This window comes from Mastigoproctus giganteus, chromosome 1, assembly GCF_048544385.1.
Source record: "Mastigoproctus giganteus isolate SK-2022 chromosome 1, ASM4854438v1, whole genome shotgun sequence".
Lineage (NCBI taxonomy): Eukaryota > Metazoa > Arthropoda > Arachnida > Uropygi > Thelyphonidae > Mastigoproctus > Mastigoproctus giganteus.
Window position 1 is genome coordinate 96,343,645 of NC_143575.1, and position 20,267 is coordinate 96,363,911.

The 20,267-nt window shown below is 37.2% G+C and overlaps 1 protein-coding gene across 2 annotated transcripts in view; it reads left to right on the forward strand.

Moving 5' to 3' along the window:
- The first annotated feature begins 4,017 nt into the window (after positions 1–4,017).
- The window catches only part of LOC150091024 (5'-AMP-activated protein kinase subunit gamma-1-like), a 500,398-nt gene continuing 484,148 nt past the window's right edge, over positions 4,018–20,267 (forward strand). The window contains exon 1 of one of the 2 annotated variants that reach the window (XM_090373902.1): positions 4,018–4,235. The gene's annotated coding sequence lies outside the window, so the exon portion shown is untranslated. Of the gene's footprint in view, positions 4,236–19,283; positions 19,364–20,267 lie in introns of those variants that run through there. The other variant, XM_090373912.1, reaches the window with a different exon arrangement.

Consider the following 20,267-nt stretch of genomic DNA (forward strand, 5'->3'; position numbering starts at 1 on the left):
TATATATTTGAATTGAGAGCTATTAAGTGCTCGATAATTCCTATATTCTATTATATTATAAATCAACAGGGATTACCTTTATTTTAGATATAGGAAGCTTCTTTTCCTACTCTGATAGTCGAACTCGCTAATAATTCTTGAGGATGGCGATATCTATTTTGTAAACCCGGTGGGACGTCTTTTTTCTTTTGGTCCTATAGCTGGACTTGGAGTTAAATTTAGGGGTCTAATAAAATTGGATATGGAGGGCAGGGGGGATTATTCTGTACATTCCGGAAGTCAGTCTAGAACTTTTCGGGGAATTATGTTCACAGGAACAGAGCAACACAATTAATCCGAAACTTTTGTCTTATGTTGTAGTATTTGTTCTTCACGCATGCGTATAAGTGACCAATCGTCAGACAATAGGAATGGCCTACGGATATTGATTGAAGTTTCATGTAGTTTCATCTCTGAGGTTTCTGCAATAAGTAGTTTGTGATAGTTGTGTTGAATATTTATAATTTTTGTTTCATTAAAGCTGAATGAATATCGTTCATTTATTGCGTGGAACGAAAGTTCCGATGCATTTGAACGACCCGCCCGCACAGAAGCTTCGTTTTGTTTTGCTCGAAGCTGTGCCACTCCCATGGTAGATCCTACATAAACAGCGTCGCAATTTTTGCATGGGATGCTGTATACGAGGTCATGCTGTGATTGGAATGTGGTGTTTGAAGGTAGATTTCTGAAGAATGTGTATAATTTTTTCATGGGTTTTGCTATGATTTTCATGTCGGTTCCCTTGCATATTTGATTAAGTTTATTGTACCAGTACTCGACATATGGAATGGTGATAAAATGTATTTTGGTCTTGTCAGATTTTGTGCAATGTTTGTTGCGAGGTTGTTGTTATTTATTTTATCACTGGCTATTGTTTTGACTTTGTTTATATAGGTTAGCGGGTAACCCCTATTTGAGAATCTTATAGTTAATTCATTTATTTCGGTGGTTAGAGAAATTTGGGTGGAAGAATATTTAAAGGCGTTAAGAAATTGGTTCAGCATGACCGATTTTTTGTATGGTTGGGGATGATAACTGTGGAAATGCAAAAGCATCCCCTTATTAGTGGGTTTTCTATATATGCTGAAATTTAGTTTTTGTCCTAATCTGTGTATGGTAAAATTAAGGAAGTTTATAGAGTGGGTTTCTGCTTCAATTTCTAATTCAAATTTTAATCTCTGATGGATGTTATTAAAAACCTGAAGAATATTGTTTATGGTCGAATGATCTGTGATAATCAGGATGGCATCCAGATATTTTCCTTAATATGTGATCTGTGGTATAAATGGATCAAGATGGATCTTTTCTAATTTGTCTAAGTATAGTTTGGCAATGAGTCCACTGGTGTTTAGGCCCATTGGGAGGCCGAAAATCTGTCTGTATATATTTTTTTTGAAAGAGAATGTAATTTGCATCTACTAGTAGTTTTGTTAGTTCGAATATTCTGTCTTTGGGGAGTCTGGTGTTATTAATTTTTATGTTATCGTTTAAGTAGGCCCAGACTATGTCTAAGGCGTAAGGTACATTTACATTAGTGTATAGTGAAGTCACATCCAGTGAATATAACTTCATGTCCTCCTTGATATGGAGATCTTTGAGGTTCATGAATAAAGCATCGTAGTTTTTTATGTTATATGTTAGGAATTCTCGGAGTGGTTTTAGAATTGGGTAGATGAACATGGCTAAGGAAGCAAAAGCTGAATTCTTATATGACACGATTGGACGAATTGGGTATCCTGTTTTGTGTAATTTTACTTGGCCGAATAAGGTTGGGATATTGTATGTTCGGGCTTTAATTTGTTTAAGTTGGGCCATAGTGATGTGGTCATCTTTCCTATAGGTGGTGAGCATTTTGTTAACTAAGCTGTTGAACTCTGATGGTGCAACCTCTTCATATGTCGTTCTGTCTGAAATGATGGTGTATAATTTATTTATATAGTCTCCTTTATTGAGAATAACTACTGTATCGCCTTTGTCGGCCTTTTGAATAATGATATCTCGGTTTTGTCTAAGTGAGTGTAAAGCTTTTGCTTCTTCTCTATGTCGTTTTGATATTGAGGGGATAGTTTGGTTTATGATTCGATTTTAACGACATTCATTCAGCTTTAATGAGACAAAAATTATAAATATTCAACACAACTATCACAAACTACTTATTGCAGAAACCTTAGAGATGAAACTACATGAAACTTTAATCAATATCCGTAGGCCATTCCTATTGTCTGACGATTGGTCACTTATACGCATGCGTGAAGAACAAATACTACAACATAAGACAAAAGTTTCGGATTAATTGTGTTGCTCTATTCCTGTGAACATAATTCCCCGAAAAGTTCTAGACTGACTTAAGGAATGTACAGAATAATCCCCCCTTCCCCCCATATCCAATTTTATTAGACCCCTAAATTTAACTCAAAGTCCAGCTATAGGACCAAAATAAAAAAGATGTCCCACCGGGTTTACAAAATAGATATCGCCATCCTCAAGAATTATTAGCGAGTTGGACTAGGAGAGTTGGAAAAGAAGCTTCCTATATCTAAAATAAAGGCAATCCCTGTTGATTTATTATATATATATATATATTTATTATTATTATTATTATTATATTTTTTTTAAATTTAGAATATCAATATTTGAGCCCAAGAAAATCCGACATTGTATTTTGTTTACTTAACCCTGATCCGGATTAGCATTCTGTTATCAGAACAGAAAAAGAAAGAAAGAAAAAATAAAAATAAAAAAGACATATAAGATACTCGAAGAATCCACGCCCGAAAGCGCTCTAACAAAATTTCAATGACATTATTAGTTTATTTGTTGAAAGATTAAATCTTTGGGCACTGAAAACTTTCAAGTACACCCAACTGCAGAACCTTTATTATTATATATATTTTTTAATTTCATTTATTAAATATTATTTTTGGTGCTGAAAGTGAAATTATGTTATTGATAACAACGTGGGGAGTCCGGAATATAACGAATTCTTGGTATATTGCTTCTCCCATCGCACAAATTGAGCCATTATACTGGCGAAGAACGCTAGAAATAATCGCAATCAAGTCTGGTATATCCGCGACCCCCAGCACATTTTATTTGCAGAAAGGATAGGCAGTTGTGATCATTACAAGATAAGCGCAGTTAGTAATGTGTAAAAAGCACTTTACTACGCCCTTAATTTTTCCCCCGCAAAAAATAAAAAAACGCGTCGTATCGAAATAGCACACACCCATGACAACTGAATGCAAAGCAACTCAACTAAGCTTAAAACAAGCCTTCCGTTCAAACTACAACAGCTGTTGTGAGTGCCAACCCACGTGAACTGCATACTTCTTTTTATGTTTTCAACTCTCTGTTGCACAAATCAACACTGGGAGGCTCTGCCATAAATATCTCGTGCATAAATACGAGGGAATCTTATTCACTTTAGTCATCGGGTCTGTTCGGTGCAAAAGTACTTAAGCATTCTGTTATCTTTCGCTCTAAGCGAGCACATGTACAAGCATTTGACAGTAATTAAATGGTCACGTGCATAGTTTCCTATTAAAATTTGAGAGTGTAGAGAAATAAAATAAAACCTCAGATTGTTCTTTAAACCATTTTACTTTTTTTTTGCACTTAATGTATATTAATCGTTTCTAAAAATTAATTAATTCGAAAATAAATGCGCTATAAAACTAATTCTATAATTTTATGATTTTATCGTATTAGATTTAGCTACAATGTGAATAGAAGCCACGCGAATAAGCTTCACTTTTCGAAAATGAAGTCATAAATCTATCAAGCGATGTTTTTGTGTCATAATTGCTCCTGGTCACGTGACACAACGTTGCCCTGGAGTAGCACGCGCGTTGCCAAGCGATAGTGAAAACTGCCGCGGAAGTATGTTAACTTTAGTGCGGAAGCCAGTTCGTGCGGTTAGTCTCAGAAAGCATAGTGTACTTAAAATTTGTATATTTATATATTTCCATATATATCGAAGAAGACTAGAATATATGTAGGTGTATAACGTTTATTCTCAAGGACGCGAACATCATGACTAACAGTGATAAACAGGCCTTCTGCCCATGCAAAGCTTATCCCGAAGAAGCTTACTGTAGCCCAGACGTAGTCGTCTGCCAGCTAATCGCCCGGTGAAGTTTTTAGTTTATCTTCGTAGTGCTCGATTGGAAAAGCTAAAAGGTGTTCCCATGACAACGGTAAGCTAAACAAGGTTTTATTATAATAAACTTGTAGGCAGAAAAGAGTTAAGTATATGCTTTTTGAGCAGTTTTGTACTTAGAACATTGGAGTGCGTACAGTTTGTCATTTATTTTGTATTGTAACGAGTTTTTTTTTTTTTTTTCTTCAGTATTCTGAAATAGTAGAACAAGCCGTCTTGTTTATGTGCCTGGAAACTCCAGGTTTAATTTAGAATTTGGAGCAATCGTTACACACCAGGCGGCTTGACTTATAGTTTTTTTTATCTCTTCAAAAAAAACTGCATTTTCAAAAGTTTCGCGGTAAGATACGAGACTTGCCAAAGAGTCTAGATATATTAGCCATGTTCGTACGTTTTGATCCTTAATACCACGTGCGTTTTGTGTCGTGCAGACATAGATCTGTACAGAATGTAATCAGATTCGATCATGGCAGAGATCGAAATAAAAGCTGTCGAGTGTGATTATGCTAATGAAGGTTAAAATGTATGTTTAAGTAACGTAATATATATATCGATGTATATGAAACTACAATTTAAATTTGCGAGATCAGAATATTAATAATAAAAGGTTAATAAAAATATGAACAACAATAAATAAGTAATTACATATATATGCGTAGGATCTAAATACTTCCTATGTTTAACTTGTATAAATGAAAACTTTTTTTTTATTTTTTTTAGCAAGTGATCTGGATCATTGCTTCAACAGTACCTTAATATATTAATTATTCAGTGATTTTTTGCGCGATTATTATTCCATTCTAGCCATTTGGTTCCAAAATTAAAACTGCCAGCATGTGCGCCAAAGTACATGACAAGTTCGGTTATGCGCATCCACTGAAGAACATCAACAAACTTTTTTTTTTTTTTTTTGAGGGAAGGGAGCACGTATTGGCATGTTGTCTAGAATCTGCCGTCCATAGCTTAGCAAAATTGTAAAGTAATTTAAATATAATATTGTCTAAAATCCAGTGGGGAGTGCACTCTTTTATCCCTTTCTGACGATGTCCTTGTATTCTGCGACTTTACAAGGAGCAGAATTCAGTTTAGATACTATATAAAAATTTTTGATCAGATTCTGTTGTTTGCGTCATGACCACAGTGAGTCAGTTATTGTATTATTTTAATTAATTAATTAATTAATTGTTTCTTCAATGTTCTGGTTTACTCTGCATTAAATGCAATAATTTGTAAACAGCGATGGCAGCGGTTGTCAAGTGCCATGGTATGTCTTACGATAACACTAAAAATTTAAAAGTAAATCTAATTTTTATAAGTAAATACTTTTTGTATTTAATGCTGATTATATTTATTTTGTGTATTACTGATTCATATTTATTTTTGCTTTATTACTGATTTATATTTAATTCATATATTATTATTTATCCACTCGAAAACTGGCTCTCTCAAAGTTTACATATAACAAATAACCCACGCATGCGCATAGCGATGGTTTGGATCTGCCTAATGGCCGAAGTTGTGCCTGGGTAATATTGACTCTTTTATAGTATAGCGACATAGCCTGCATTAGTTAAGTGTTTATTAGCAATGAATACGATAAATAATTTATTAAAAACAAACAAAACACAGAAAATAACTTTTCATAATTGTCGTACGATGATGAATTTTGAATTTAATGTAGAGGCAAAATGAGTATTTTGCATCTATATTCACACATGAGGAATTATTAAGGTTTGAAAATGGCAAAAGGTTATTAAATTGTAGCAGGATACTTAATGATTTTGTAATAACTGAAAGCAAAGTGGAGGAGAAATTGTTGAAGTTAAACATAAGAAAGGCACCTGGGGTGGATGGGATCTATCCAGTTATATTAAAGGAGGCGGCAAAGCAACTAAGCAAACCCTTAGCCATAATTATGAGAGCATCCTTGGACTCAGGGGAGGTTCCCACGGACTGGAGATGTGCAAATGTATCCCCAATTCACAAAGGGGGATCGAAGGGTGACACGAGTAATTACAGACCAGTTAGTTTAACTTCTGTTCCGGGTAAAATAATGGAGTCACTGGTTAAAGATGCATTGCAGGATCATCTAGACAAGACTGCAACAATAATTCAGACACAGCATGGATTTGTTAAGGGAAAGTCTTGTCTGACAAATTTGATAGGATATTATGATGTGGTTACAAAGGAACTGGATGCAAAAAATAATTTTGATATCATATATTTGGATTTCAGGAAAGCTTTTGACACTGTTGCGCATGGAAGACTATTGTACAAATTGGAGCAGAATGGTATTAAGGGTAAGTTGCTACAATGGATAAAAGGATGGTTAAGTGGGAGAAGACAGAGGGTGGTAATCAATGGGTGCTGCTCTTAGTGGACTAATGTTATTAGTGGAGTCCCACAGGGTTCGGTGTTAGGTCCACTGTTGTTTTGTATATTTATCAATAATATTGATGAAGGTATATCAAGCTTAATGTCGAAGTTTGCAGATGATACAAAGGTTGGCAGGGTTGTTAATGACAGTAATGGCAGTGTGCTACTGCAACAGGATCTAGATAATTTGGGCAGATGGGCTAAGAAGTGGCAACTGAAGTTTAACCTTGACAAATGCAAAGTACTGCATATGGGTAGACGTAACCCCAAAGAAATGTACCAACTGTGTGGTACTACACTTAAGGTGGTAGAAAATGAAAAAGACCTGGGAGTAATTGTGTAGGCAGATATGAAGTTTTCTGATCAATGCAGACAGGCTGCCAGGGCAGGTCATGGGGTTTTGTCAATGATATATAGGAATTTTGCTAGCAGGGAGAAGGAGGTGATTGTCCCTCTGTATAAGGCAATGGTCAGGCTACGCCTTGAGTACTGCGTACAGGTCTGGAGGCCTCATTTTAGGAAGAATGTAGATTTACTTGAGCGTGTACAGAGAAGGGCAACAAGATTGGTGAGGGGAATGAGGGGATCCTCTTACCAAGAGAGGCTTAAATTCTGTAAATCGCAATGGTTGGAGACTAGGCACCTGCAAGGTAATCTGATTGAGGTGTATAAGGCCTTGAATGGGTTCAGCACGCTGAATTCTGATGGTATCCTTCCACTTGTTCAGATTATGAACCTAAGGAGGCATAAATTCAAATTTAGAAAAGACAGATGTAGAATAGATGTGCGGAAATTTGCCTTTAGCCAGCGGGTGGTTAATTGCTGGAACAAACTTCCATCTGTCGTTGTGGAAGTTGACAGGTTAAATAAATTTAAGGAGGAACTGGACAGGCATTTGGAGGGAATGGTGTGATTTTTTTATTTTATTTTATTTTTTATTATTTTTTTTATTTTTATTTTTATTTTATTTTTTGGCTGATGCTGCATAAGCTCATACAGTTGCTTTCTTGCATCACATGCCACTACTACCTACTACTACTACTACTATTAAACGATTTGGCAAACCTTTAACTGATTTGAATATTACGGAAAAACAACATTCTAACGGATTTTCTCTTTTTTGACACCACGAATTGAAATCACCAGCGACCGGTAATATTACAGTATTTCTCTCTGGTCGTCTTCTTGAGAAAATGTCTACATTTCTCAGAAAAAAATTTTTAAATAATTAGTACTGTTGCCTATAGTAAATATAGTCTACTTAATTTTTACAAGACGTCTATTTCATGAAAATCCGTCCACTGGAAGTCAAGTTCTTACATGCGGACGGACATGGTGAAGACAACAAGCGTTTATGCATTTATGTCAGCGTGCCAAAAAAAAAGGATGAGGGAATAGTTAGGTAGCCAGTCATAGCATCCTTCTCCTTAACGTTCAGATTAAAGATTAAGGACACGATTCGCATCCTCTTGCGTCCACTGGACCCAATTCAAGTTAGCTAATATAGAGGTTCCGGTGGCGAGAGCCGCCTTGTCCTGGAAAGCGCGTGTTTTTTTTTTTTTTTTCTTTGTTGTTATTTTCTTTTTTTTGCGAGGGGTGGGGATGTTGTATGACGCACTTATTAACGAAATATGGACAACCTTTTTTTTTTTTAAATCATCTGTTTGGTTGACATATTTTAGTTTAATGTACTGAAGAGCAGGGTCGCGTTAACGGCCAAACCGGCCAGGGGCATATATATATCGATATTAAAGAGGCCTCAAAAAATTTAAATATGGCCAGTTGCCTCTTTCATCCTTAATCCGACCCTGCTGAAAAGTATATTAAAGTATGTGTATTCATAGCTAAATTACATCAGATCACTTTATTTGCACTTGTTCTGGAAGTGGGCATAAAATATAAGAAATATTTTTAGGTGGGCTCAAGGTACAACGCTTTTGGAACCCGTGAGTTAACATAATGTTGGAAAAAGCTTCTATATGCTGCCAGGAACTCATTAAGTACCCCTTCATGCCATGATTAATTAGCGAAGATGCAGGACTCCTGCCCCTGGAGTTCTAAGCAAATCAGGCTCAGAACATATGCATAATTTACAGTAGCAACTTGCTGACACATCATAGCCTAAGATTCCTTGGCACTCATTCAAAACAAACCCCAGCGGTGTTATTATGGATATTATCATTATGTTAAGAATTATGTTATCGTGTGTTATGTCATTAATTATAATGACATGTTGTTATTAATTATTAATATAATATTAAATATGTTAATTATTGTAATAATTCTTTAATTCGTTTAATTAATAGACATTGACAATGAATTGTATATGCGCATTACCTGTTATGTTCTACTGCAAAAAATGTTACTGAACAAATAATTTTTGATATCTTTATCAAAAACGAATAGTCATTTTATCCCATGCATTAATCTGAGTGTAGTGCATGCGTTAAAATGCACTACTGTAACCATGTGCTCGTAATTTGATAATATACTGTGTTTTCATAAATTAAACTGCTCATTCATTATGATTCTTGCGCTTGTTTATACTCCTGCACGACGCCCCAGGTCAGAGGAGTTTACAATAAATCGTGGATACAATCGTTAATCGTATTTAGCAGTGACGCGAAATTGAACCACGGTTTACTCAAAATTTGATCGTAGAAACAATAAGATTGTAAAATGTTTCTGTTCATTTTTTTTATGAGAGTTCTGGCAGAGAATATTTTCCATTTATTTATTTTACAGCCGAAGAGAAATTATTATTAAATGTGAGTTTTATTTTCCACTGAAATTGCAATTATTAAACCATACAGTCATAGATAATACCATCCATGATAAGATAGTTTAAAATTAAATGTGTAAGAGATTAGTGATTAGTTGAGTAATTTAATTCTTTAGAAATCATAGCCCAAAGGCTCATCATAGTTAGTACGCTATGAAAAATTAAATCCAAACTGAAACCGTGCCAAAAAAACCACCAGAATATAAATCCTTCAGTTTATTTCTTTCAAGGTAATAAAATAACATAATAAGATTGCTACATTTTTTTCAAAACGCGATTTAAATGCTTCCTGGTCTGTAAATATCATAACTGCATCCCCAAGTTTCTTCGTAGTTACTTACTTACTCCTCTATGTAATCACCACCCAGAATCGACACGTTTCTCCCATCTTATGCCACACTTCCTTATGCCAGTTTTGTAGGTCTCACTTCACCCTTGAAACCATTCTTCTATCGCAGAAATTACCTCTGCATTTAAATGATTTCAGCTGCGGACAGAGGAAGAAATCAGAGTGTGCCTAGTCAGAAAATAAGGCGGGTGTAGCAAGATATGAAGTCCTAACTTCCGAGCAAGATCAGTGGTTGTGACAGCAGTGTGAGCTGGTGTTTTGTCGTGAAGCAATAGCACGCGTCTGCTGAGCATTCCACTTGTCTTTTCCTGTAATTGCTTCAGTAAGTTGCTGTAGTAATGTGCATTAATGGTGCTACCCTTCCCCAGGTAATCTATAAGAATAATGCCCACCTCACCTTCCACAAAACTGACAGCAAAAACTTCCCTGCAGATGGTTATACTCTGGCCTTTTTGGGAGTTGGTGATGATGGATGTTTCCATTGCTTTGAAACTTCTTTTGTTTCTGGGTCAAAGTGATGTATTCATGATTTATCCATAGTCACCAATCGGGGGGGGGGGGGAAACACGGGTCAGGATATCGCTGTCACACGTGGCGATCAATTTAGCACAACAGGCTTGCTTTTTTCTTTCTAATGACATGTGAGCAAGCGAGGAATCCATTGTGCTGAGACCTGATTCATATTCAAATCATTGAAAGCTATAATCTCCAAGGATCTGTAGCTTATTTCAGCAACTCTTTGTTTAGTTGTTATCCGGCGGTCACTGATGGGGATGAGCTGTTCAGTTTTCTTCCCAAATTAAGCACTGTGAGATGTGGATGGCCACCCTCTTCTTTTTCCATCATGGACGCTCTCCCGGCTTCACTTCAACTGACTTCGCCAATGTTTACAACGTCATACGATGGACAGATATCATCAAACATTGTAGACATCTCTTCATGGAAGTATTTGGCAGTTTACCGTGCAAAAACAGGAATTTAATAATGGATTGATATTCAACTTTATCCATGATGGCAGTCTGTCACACATTCAGCTCTGTAACAGAAGAAACATAACAGTTAGAATTATTAAGTTTTTGGCATATATTACTAGATAAACAAGCAATGCAGTCAATAAAACATAACGTTCATAGAATACACAGAGGGTCAGGGGAAAACATTTTTTTACAGTTTTTTTTTTTTTTTTACAGTTCATATTTTATTATTTCTAAATTTGAATTTTTTCTAACTAATCAACTGTTTTTTTTTTTCTTAATGGAAATGTTTGTTCTCCCTTTTCATCTAAAAACATCTGGAACGAATAATAACTAATTTTATTTTAATTAAAAAAAAAAAAAAAAAGGTGATAACTGATATGCTCTTCAGCAGGAGCATTTAGGTGGCTGTATGAGTGTAATTAGGTCGCGTTTCCTCACTCCATAACTTGTATTTGCTTTTTATTCTTTAAATAAAATCCACTTAGTTTCAGAAGCACACCGATGGCGTTTTTTAGACTAAAAACTGGGAACAACTTTCTGGTCCAGAAAAAAAAAGTTGATTAGACAATTTTAAATTTAGAAATTAAAATCTAAACGGTAGTACTTATTTCAGTTTTAATATATTTTTTTTATAAATAAATTCATGAATACTGTATTTTCATAAATTTCAGCATACAAACGACCGCGGTAGATCCCGGTACCTTTTAGTTGAAACACCCTGTATATAACTGAGCGTTGCGCTTTGAGCGTCACAAGTTGGCGAAGGTTGCTGCTAAGAGAAGCTGCAGTTCAAACAGCTGTCTAAAGACGACTATGACTGTACGTATTCATAGTCCACTGCCATCGAAGTCGCCGGATAGTAGCATGCAACGTAACGTGAATCTGCATGTGTGTAATCAGTTGAGTGTGAGGTGGGCAACACTGAACAAGTACAGCGTTCGTTAGTCTGCACGGTCGGGGGGGGGGACTGATAACCTTCTTGCTGGGGCTTGGTTGAAGATTCTATTAATAAATTATTCTTACAAAGCTTCAGACTTCATTCGAGTTGAAAATTAATTTTATCTATTAAAAATGCGTTTCTTATTGAAGGTTTACTAATTTAACAGTCGCAGACAAATTTCGTATGTGTGTTATATTTCGTTGTTTCTGCAAAAGAACATGCAAAGTCAAATCTAAATCGACTAGTTGCGCTAAGCAAGTAGCAAACCTATTATGGATTATCCCCACAGTGGGGTTCTCCGCGAACAGTATAATTGCATCGGCACATGTCACTCGTTTGGAGAGGTCTGGGTTTGAGTCACGTCATAGACTAGAGGAATTTCTAAAAGCCTCTTCAATCGTGCCTGCAGCTAGTGGGTCTTACGCGGAGGGAGTAGGGACCCACCATGAGTTATTCCTGATCGTTCAATCAGCACCTGAAAGTTCAAATCAGTCCATGAACATACACTCCTACAGACATAACATACAATGGCGCAATATGGCCAAAGTAGCTGAAGTGCCTAAAAACCAATATCAGCCCCAGCGGGCGGGTAGGGATACAACGATCTGCTTTCTATTGTTAATAGCAGTACTGATCTCTGGGATCTGTTTCCATGAACAAAAAGAACTGTTCCTCTTGGCACTGTGTCCTGGTCTCCAGGAGAGATCTGGGTTCGAGTTTAATGAAATGTTTTCATGCTGTGACCGAGTTAGTTCGTCTCGGATAAGCAGTACGTTTTTCTGGAAATTAAAGTTTATCGTTCCACAAAACGGACCATAGACTTCATTTGGGTTATATTTACAGTATAGTGATGCCTTGTAGCCTTAGTTCCTTTAGCCTAAATTCAATCCAACCTGCTTCAAAAAAAAAAAAAAAAAAACCTCTAACCTGAATAGAATAAATGTACAAAAAAAAGTCGGGTTTTAGTTGGATATGAATAACTTTGGAACTCACCTTTGGGCTCATGCCGGGTTGGGCCAAACAGTTCTCGTACCAGGAACAGGAAGATTGCATCACGTTAGCTGTGCCTCATAGAGGACACTTTCAAGGAGAATCCTATTTCGAATAATCGAATAATTTCCTCATTTTAGGAAGGATGTAGAGCTGTTGGAACGAGTACAGAAAAGGGCAATGAGATTAGTGAGAGTAACAAAGAGTTGCTCTTATCAAGAAAGCTTAAGTTCTGAAAACTGCAGATACTGGCGAAGAGGCACCTGCGAGGTGATGTGATTGAGGTGTATAAGGCCTTGAATGGTTCGAGCAAGCTCAACGCTGATGGGATTCTTCCTCAGATTCCACACCTGAGGGGGCATAAATTCAAATTGAAGAGAGACAGTTGTAGAATGGATGTGCGAAAATTTGCCTTTAGCCAGCTGGTAGTTGATTGCTGGAATAAACTTCTGTCTGTTGTTGTGGAAGTTGACAGCTTAAATAAATTCAAGGAAGAACTGGACAAACATTTGGAGCGAGTGGATGGGTGAAATGAGAAGAGGTTTTTTTTTTTTTTTTTTCGGCTGATGCTATATAAGCTTGCTTTCTTGCGTCATATGCCTCTGCTAATGCTGATGCTAATATTTAGTGTCACGTAATGAAGATAGATTCTGCGAGTATACTAGCCGTTTATTTCCCCATTTACTCCACGAGTGGAAGGGACCTGTCTCAGTTGGTGTCACTAACATGTACCTTGCAGGCATGTTGTTTATCACCTAGTGTTCTTGTGCGATTCTTGTTTCAAATCAGCCAGTAGTCAGCGTCGAGATGCACATCATTTCATCAGAAAAGAAAAAAGAACCCGATTGCTCTCCATTATCAGGGAAAGAGCTTAGCTGTGATGGTGTCATGATCAAGGTGATGTTATTGTCAACAATCATACTTATCTTAATGGTTTCGACAGAACGCATAGAGCAGGTGCAATGATCTGGTGTCTACTCCTAGACAGGGGTATACACAAGATTTAAGGGTACCTTTTTTCCCTGATTTCCTGATTATGAATGCCAATGTCTGTCTCCATGGAGTTCAGATAAGCAGAAAAACTTCAACCCGAAAATATCCACTGAATTGTGTCCAGAAAGCAGTGGTACAACCGATGGAGGTTCATATGTAATCTCAAACCCAGAGAAAAAGTGCGTAAAATATTATTCTGCAACCCTGACATTAATAGCTGAATTTATAAATATATAGGCATGGAGTCACGACCAATAACGAACTGACGATCACTCTCCGCGATGTGTTTTGACTTGCATTCTTTTTGTTTTAACTTCTACTTCAAGCTCCTTTCTATAGCACCCTTCACTCTAGTTTTCTGGTTTAACCACTGCCATCGAAGTCGCCGGATCTGTAAATCCTATCAAATATGTGTGAAATGCTGAGGGAAGTGAGTTGCAAGTCGTCAACCATCTCCAAAGAATCACCACGACTTGAAATAGGCTTTCGAGGAGTATGAGAATTATTGCTCCACTGAATGGTAAGAAGCCTTATGTAGAGTACGAAATGGCAACATGAGATCTGCGTAGCTTGCAGAAGCAACCAAACCAACTAAATTATCATATTAGGGTCCCCTGTAAATGATTACATCTACCCATATTTATTTTGCCTGTAAATTGCGTGTGTTCTCTGGTCGATTTGCCTGTTTGCTGGACGAAAAAACCCCAGTTTCTGGGGGAAAAACTTTGCTATCTACGCCTGAGACCGACTAACTCAGCCACGGAATGAAAAAAGCCCATTAAAGTTCCTCGCGTCATCGACGGGATTCGAACCCGGGCCTTTTCCACCCGGTGTAGGGAGGACAGGGGCGATACCACTGTGCTACTCGCGCAGACAGCCTGAAGAAGCAATTACACTCCATTTTGGCTTCTAAGCACGGTTGTTGCGTTTTCCATTCGGACTCGCCATCATGGTTAGCACAGTTGGTAGAATCGCCGTCCTCCCAACAGCCGTACTGATGTAACGTGACCATATTTTCGAGCATTTTGTATCGACTTCTATAATGTGACCCTTTTGGTAAGTCTTATACAACCCCTATAAATGTCCCTTATACTTGTCCGAAGTTTCTCGCTGTCTCCTCATTTCATCATTATTCTATGGTACACCACAATACCAAATTTTATCGTGCTTCATCGCAAGCCGCACCAATTACCATCACGTTTTCTACGTGTTGTGTTAATTTTGTAGAGCAGGTCACTACATTCGGCCTCTAGCTGGGGTTGCATGATTTTGTCTGGCGCAAATGCGGTTGCTTGTCCAGTAAAAAGGCAAACTGATTGAAAAATACGTGCAATTACAGATACGATATACGGGTTCCCCATGGCCTTAGTTCCTTGGCGCTTAACACCCATCGCCACCATTTTGTGATGTCATCTCCATAACTATCTTATTACTGGACTAAATTTTATCTTTTTTGCACATTTATCAATAATTATAGTTTTTTTCTTCTGATGTATATTCGGGATTTTGCGATTGTCACCCTGATTCTCTACTGGAGTATTTTTTAAGTCTGTATTAAAGTATTTTTTGTGTTTATAATCATTTCACAATTGAGTGCCGCTTTCATTTGTCAGTTCATTCTTGCAGTTCTGAATTGTTCTAAAGAATGTTCATTCTCGTTGTAAATACTGTAAATAAATTTTCCAGAAATAGCCAGTTGAAGCGTTTTGCAGGCTTGCCACTGAAATTGGGAATTCCACACACTTTTAATGGCACTGATGCCTAACGATATTTGCTCTATTCTATAGATTCAGTAGTGTGGCACCACGTTTCATAATGTACATTCCTAGTTTGTTAGTGTCAATTTGGGTTTAAATGAATCGGGGAAGAACAGCACAAGTAGTCTCGGTTTACGTCATGACGAATTATGTCGGTTCGATATAATGTAATTTTTTATTTTAAGATTTTAAGATTTATAAATTTAAAAATATTTTCTTCTGTGGCCTTGTAAGGAATAAAACATTCAAATCCGGCAGACCGTGAGACTCCGCATCGCCAAAACAGATGGTGAGGATCAGCCATCAGCTCTGGAGGGAAACAAGTTCATAGACAACATTACGACATCACTGGAGGAAGTCATTCGGGCTACGAAGAATGGTATGTGGTAAATATATGGTGTTCGGAAACTTGCCGATGTTTCCAAGTTATTGGCAAGCGGAACTGTAGATAACACTACAGTAGAAGAGAACGATCCGCGAGAGTTGAGATGCAGTCTGGCACAATGCAGCTAACAATCCCTTGGTTTCAAGAAACAAAGTCTTACTTCCATCCACTCCATATCACTCTGAGACTAGTCAAACAATTTGTTAAAGCATTGGATAGAAAGGCGATACCTTCCACGTATGCAATCTGTATTTCTAAAATTGTCTGATGCAAGAGTGAAAGGTGGCATATTTATTGATCCAGAAGTTAAGCAGATGTTGGCTTCACAAGAACTCAAAGACAACTACCGCTGAGCCAAATGCATGGAAGTTGCTTTGTCTTGCAGTGAACAGCTTTCTTAATAACATTACAAGTGAAATTGATCAATAACTAGTTGACAAGTTGATGAAAATTACGGAAAAAATGGGATGCAAAATGTCCATTGATCTTAATTAGTTGCCATCTCAATTGTTTGCCTTCATGGGTAGCACCGTTGGTAGGATCGCGGTCCTTTTCATACCGGGTGGAAAAGACTTGAGTTCGAGTCCTGTCGATGACGTGGGGAATTTTTATGGGGCTTTTTCACAACGTAGCTGAGTTAGTCGGTGTCAAGCGAGAATAGCGTAGTTTTTTCCCTCCGGAAAAAACCCTCCGGAAAAAACCACGCTATTCGTCCAGCAAAAAAGAAAATCGACTTCAGAACACAAGCAATTTACAGACAACCACTGACGGCGATACTAAGGTATCGTCGTCAGTGGCCATTCTTACGATTTTCGCACAGCAGCTCCCCTCAAGCACTAAACCCCACAAGCCACCTGACTGCGTTAAAAAATGACAATTTCCAGAAGCTGAGGGATAACCCCCCCCCACGAGTATATATTATATGTGAGCTATCAGTTTCTCAAGAGCAACGACACAAATATAAAACAAAAGTCATTTATCATACAAAGGTATTGATTTACATGTAATCTATTCATTTTTCTCACTTAATCTGTTAATACATACTATGATTTCCATAAAATTTCTCTCAATTAACAATCTCAACTCTCTCTACAGCTTCAAACACTAAACTAATTCAGTCTTAGTTACTTCCTCATATTTCTCTTGATCAACAATATCAATTCTCTCTTCACAACAGCAATCCATAAATCGCTAACTTAATACTTACAATTCCATGTAATCTCTCTTAATTTAGCAATATCAATTTTCTTTGCAACTTCAACCAATAAACCAACTCAATACTAAACATTTCCTTATTTCTCGTGTTTCTTCAACTTCAACCTTACTCCAAAATAATCTCCCACTTTATTTAAGTACCATTTCCAAAACAGAGGACGTGCCTTCCTTCTCTTTCACGGTGGGATTCCTTTGTGAGGGGGTTCCTTCCACGGAGTGCGGTGATGTCTCTCTCTCTCTTCTTAGTTGAACTCTGCATCTCTGCTGTATAGCTCTTCCACAACGTAGAAGTTGTGGAAGAAGTTGTAGAAGCTGTTTTATTTCGGGATTTCGGGAACAGTTCTCTGTTAATACTGAAGGAAATTACCACAGCAGTAATAGAAGCCAGGGCGCTATCTGACTGGCTTGTTTTATTCAACTTCCGGATTAACTTCTAGCACAGGAACATTCCCGGCGGAGCCCTTCACTATATAACTGGACACTCCCAGAACTGTACCCGAACTAAATCCAGAACTACAATTGGAAGTCTGCAACCCCTCCGAACAACAACTACAAACCCCTCTTTTGATGCGAGCACCTTATTTATTTCCTTCTCATTTATTTATTTATTGAATTGGTTTCAAGTTACAATCGTCCCTTGTACTACTTTTTTATACGCAAGCTTATGTGCAAACCACAGAGCGGGTTGCACGCATTTACGTATCTTCCCCTATCTAATTTAAACCTGACTCAATCACGGTGTTATTCTTTAAACTCATTCTTCTTCCTTTGGTGGGAAAAACAGAATATTTTTCCCAGACAACGAAACGCTTTCATCTTTTATCTCTACATCACCTGTTCACAATACCTTTGAACTGCTCCATACCGACACCCTTTCCCAAAATGCACTAAGTGTCGCATCCTCAAGTAGCGGTTTTATGTCTTACAGTTTTTCATGACGTTTTCAGGTTTCCGTTGCATTTGTACTGTGTATAACAATTCCTCCTTTGCAAATTCATCAGTATTAATGATTAATTGTTGTCGATTTTATAACCTTTATGTGAATAAATCATGGTAATTATTTTTTAAATTAGTACCAAAAAACCGGTGTTTTTGTATCAATACCGGGATTTGAATTCAGGAAAAAAAATGACCAGGATCCCGGTATTGTAAGCCCTAATTGTATGTCCTGTCTTAAGTGGCATTTGTTCTATGGGTTGTTGTCCTTTTATCAGATGAAAAGCCTGGATTTCCGCAGGGTGGAGGAAACATATAATCGTCACCCATGCCTAACTCGAGACAAGAACTTCCATGGCTTTTCATGGAAGTTCTTGTCTCGAATGAACTCAGATTTCTTCTACACAGGGTGGGAAACTGCACGACTGTAGCTGGGTTGTTAGGTACAAGTAGAGTCACGCACCCCACGGATTCAAGTACACGTTGGAGTCACAAAATATCTTAATATGGCGCCACCTCAAGTAGGTTATTAAAGAGTACATAGAGCTTCATACGAAGGAAGCTAAATGTAATAAATGACATGGCCATTAAGCCGGCCACATGGGCTACGATGGTAAAAATAGAAAATAGGGGAAGAGATTAAGAACAGAATCCTATAAGAAGAGGTAGTAAATGCGTGGGAGTCGGGAATTAAGAGAGATGAAGCACAGTGCATACGGACACACAGAGCGATAACTGGAAAAGATATATTTATTGTTTCTTTGACATTAAATATGACATTAATTCTCAGAGAGCAAAGTGTATTCTCGACAGCTTGAAAGGTCGTCAAGAATGCAATGGTCGAGATTGGCTGAAAATTCGTAACCACTAATCCGCACTCACAGAATCCTCAATTTTCATATTAAAAAGAAGAAGAAGAAAGAAAACATATTATGGGAATACAAACATTAAAATCTTGAACCTTTTATTACTCTTTCTAATGTCATTGTCACGCGATGGCAAACCCCCGAAGAGAAACAAAGTGAACGCAACTTGTCATCCGTAATCCGACTCTTATAGGAAGGATGCCATGAGTTTTCCAAGTAAACTTCAGGGTTCTGTGTGGAAACAGCAACTATTGCCATCTGACAATGATGCGCACATACGTAATGCTTTGTGAAGTCTAAGTTCGTTCTGCGAGTCACGCGAGAAAATAGTGTTTGTGTGTGTGTGTGCGCGCGCTCCAAATAGCTACGCGTGACTTACTAGAAGGTCAAGTGTACACTGAGCTCCAAGTTAAGGAAGCCAAGAATAATAAATGCCTCCCCGATTTTTGTTTTCGTGTGGATTTAGTGAGTTTAAGTGAACCATACACATATACGAAATCCCTGCCGTTACTTGTACTGTCTATTTGAGCTGCTCCTCGCATATCAGATGATTCCAAATTGCTAATGGGTTGTTGGAACCTTATAAGCATCTCCATATGGTGGGTAGCAGTTTATATTAACTTACACTCCTTTTTTTTTCTGTTTATTTATTTTAATGCTATTCTGAGGGAGGCCCTTAGCTAAATGAATACGCCTGGGATTCTAAACCAGGCCATCTCTCGCTCTCTTTCTCTCTTTAAGAAAATAGAAAAATAACCTGTAAAACTGCTGAAAGAGTTAAAACTCCAGACTGCCTTTTCTTATTTCGCATAACCGAAAGATTAAAATGATTTTTTTTTTTTTAAATTTGATTACAACTCAACGTAATCGTAACATAATGCATTTCAGAGCAGATGTTTTTAACAATAACATCACATAAAATTAAACTGTCTCTTCAAATTGGTTACGAAATATAAATAAATAATTTTCTTCTAATTTATGCATTTTCATTTCGATTATGCGCATGCAGCAGTGCGCATTTCTTTTAGTGTTGAAGAATAAAATATCGAACGATTCCCTGATGTTCTGGCAGTAAGTCGACAGCAATTAGCTTTTTAAATTGCGTACATTAGAATCTGAATCATCTTTAAAATCTGTTGTTTATTCAACCATTGAGGTGATGAAAAGCAATACTAATATAAGCGTTTTCCTGCATTAGCGCGTTGAAAAATTTTTCAGTTCCTGTTGATGGAGTTTCATATGGAATTGGCATATCGAATCCCTATCAGAATTGTTTAGAATTAAGGACATTCTTTCGAATGTGACAAGAGAGTAAATTGATATCGAAAACCGAGTTTATGAATTTATCTTTAACAAATACATAAAATTGAAAGGTGAAACAGATGGATAGCACGAAGGCTTGACGTTGCCGAGTGATCAGTGTCAAACTGTGGTAGTATAATAGATGGAGCGACCTTGATACGAATCCATCTGTGGTTGAAAAGGTGGAACTCATTTTGAACT